The following is a 3,083-nucleotide window of genomic DNA, read 5'->3' on the forward strand; positions in this document are numbered from 1 at the left end:
GATTTGTGTAAAGAAATTTTTTTTTTGGTTAAACAATTTGTTAATTTTTAGTTTGCTTGAATAAAAATGATATGATATATATTACGTGAAATGTATTTGAATTTGGCATGGGATTTCTTTTCCAGAGCCGTTATGGGTGGCAAGAAATTATGAAAATGAAGAGTATTAACGAGAGACTACGGATCAATCGGTTAAAGGCGATTTCTATCTTCACAGAGCCCTTCTCTGAGGTTTTTATCGTTCTATTCTCTTCAAATCAAATTTACCATCGTTCCATATGGTGCATATCCTTGTTTTGTATGCATTTTATTCCATAAACATTTATTGAATTTCATTTCCATGACTTTGCATGTTGTTAAAAATTGAGCAAAAAAAAAAAATAAATAAGGAACAGTAAAATTTTTGTTCTTCTTTTTTGTGGGTTCCATATTGAATACTGAATATATCGAACTGCACTGGACACCGAAAATATTGCCTCGAAAAAATATTGGTTGTGCAAGCAGCATTTGAAAGTGGAAATATCCAGCGAGGGTCCTGCAATGTCGATGTTTTTGTCGACTTTTCGGCGGGTCCATGTAGCTGCGGGCCACGGCAGCTTATCGGCTCCGTGTCACTTAACATTCTGTCTACTTGTTGGGTCGACCGTTTCCTGCTGCGGCTGGGGCTGTGGCAGTGGCAGTGGCGCACATTTTGCATTTTTCGAAAATTCGTTGTTAATTAACGCTAAAAGCCATGTTTAAGCCGCTAAAGCGTTAACTTTTAACGATATGGATCAGAGCCGGAGTCGGAGTTGCAGGCAGAGACGGCGACGGCGACAGAGAGCAAGGGAGATAGACATTGACATGTCCACGTCGATGCCGATGTCCATGTCCATGTCCGTGTCCGTGTCCGTTCCGTGTCCTGCGCAGTCAAAGTTGCCCAGACAATGAACGGGTCCAAGAGTTGGGGGTGCCTCGAGAGCTGCCGCTGGTGCTGGTGGCTGAAGCTCTCCTCACGATACGCTCGCACAGTGCCCCAGCATCGACTCCAATGACATGTTGCGAATTTTTATAAAAGACTCACTCGACTGGGGAGGCTTCTCCTCGTCTTCCTCCTCCTGCTGCGCTCCGCCACTCTCGTGATATGTTAAACAGTTCTGGGCAATTATTTTTTTCCTTTTCGCTGCTGCTGCTGCTGCCGCTGCCGCAGATGCTGATGTGGCTGATGGCGATGCTGTGGCTATGGCTATGGCTCTGTTGCTCTGTTCCTCTGTTGCTCTTGCTGTTGTTGTTGGTGTATCCAGTTTTTAGTTGGCTTATATGCAGATAATCAGTTTTTAGTCCATGTCGAGGCTCGGCTTGGGGTGCGCTTTAATGAATGAAAGCTGCCTGCCAGCCAGTCAGCCAGCTAGCCAGCCAGCCAACCAGCCAGCCAGGAGATGCCCAGTTGTCTGGCTGTCTCTCTGTCTGGTCTGGCAGTGTCTCCTGGACAGGAGTAGAGATGGAGATGGGTATGGAGATGGGACTGGGACTGGGAACTGAGGCCTGGGGGAGTCCGAGTGTTAGTCCCCAAGCTGCTGGCTTATCCGCTGCCTTGGCTGGCAATTTTTGTGTCTTGTTCGTTTTAATTGCAAGTGAAATCCTTGTCAGCGTTGTCATCCCGCTGTCTGTCCTCCTGTGCTCCTCTCCAGCCTACCAGCTCTCCAGCTGTCTGCAGTCCCAGCATCGATAATGAATTAATTATCATATATTAAAAGTCAGTTTGCAGCAGTCGCCCCCTGATAATCTCTTCTGCCCGGGCACGCCTTTGCATATTTTACGGATCTCAGAATTTAATGAACTCCAAACGCCGAAACTCCCAGACCGAACCAGACCAGACCCCGCACTCCGTTCGACTTTCCGAGTTGCCTCAACTTAATCCCACTCCATTATTCTTCATGTTCATTTAGTTTTCTGGCACACGCACTTCTTTCCATTCCATTCCACTCCTCTCCTTTCCTTGGGATTTTCATTCATCATTTCTAACCACAAAGTCGGTGGCCGGGCGGTAGCGGCCAGGTAGCGGCGGTCAGGGGCAGAGGCAGAGGCTGGGGCAAGTGGGCTATAAAAGATAAAGCCATAACCGAAATCCAGTGGCAGTAACAAAGGCCTCTCAAGCATTTTTCACTTCGACTTGGGCGCCGCCCACGAATCGAAGCTGAGAACTGAGAGCCGAGAGCTCTGAGCGGATAGCGGATGGGTTTTGGTTTCTTTTGTCGACTGCTCATTGAAGTCCATTTAATTTGTGGGTTGCCTGCCGCCAAGCGATTCATTAGATACAAATTGTGGCGATTGCGACTGCGACTCCGACGCCGACTCGTTCTCATGCGCTCCCCAATTTATGCAAAATCATAATTTTAATTGAATTTCTTGTACTCGCATTTGGGCAAAGTAAAGGATTTGGGGCGACTGTTCCAGCGAGAGATACGATACGGATACGGAAAGCGTCTCGGAAAGCAGCGGCACTCTAAGCCGTTGTATTTTTAAGGCTCTTTTGGGCCCGGCTTGGCTCGGCTCTGAGTGAGGGAAGTGAAGTGAAGTGACGGCTGGCAGGCTCATTTGTATGCAGAGCAGTCGACGAGGCGCAAATTACACAAGAAAATGTCCGAAACAAGCTGATCGAGCGATAAGGAACGCAAAGTATCTGCTCAGTGGATGCTCAGGCCTGGGCATGTCCCGCTCTCGTCAATGCGTGCCCACTTTACGAGTCCAAGCATCCGCGCATCCGAGTATCTGTGTATCTGCTTCACGATGCTTATCGTCATTTTCCGCCAGCCTTGTCAACCCCGTCCCGAGGTTTGCATTCAATTTTGGAGGCCAGCGAAATGCCATAGCCAGTCAGCGGCAGTGGCAGCGGCAGCAGCAGCACATCTTTCTGAATCGGTAGCAGCCAAAAAAGGCCGAAGGAGGCCCCAACTCCAACTCGGGCAAGCAAATAATTTGTCCGTCTGTCGGTGGAGTCTTCTCCGTCTTCTCGGCCAGCCAGTCAGGCAGGCAGCCTGTCAGTCACTCGACTAGTCTGCAAACTATAAATTAGTGCAGCAGCAGCAGGAGCAGCAGCAGGAG

The sequence above is a fragment of the Drosophila pseudoobscura genome, chromosome X (genome assembly GCF_009870125.1).
Source record: "Drosophila pseudoobscura strain MV-25-SWS-2005 chromosome X, UCI_Dpse_MV25, whole genome shotgun sequence".
NCBI lineage: Eukaryota > Metazoa > Arthropoda > Insecta > Diptera > Drosophilidae > Drosophila > Drosophila pseudoobscura.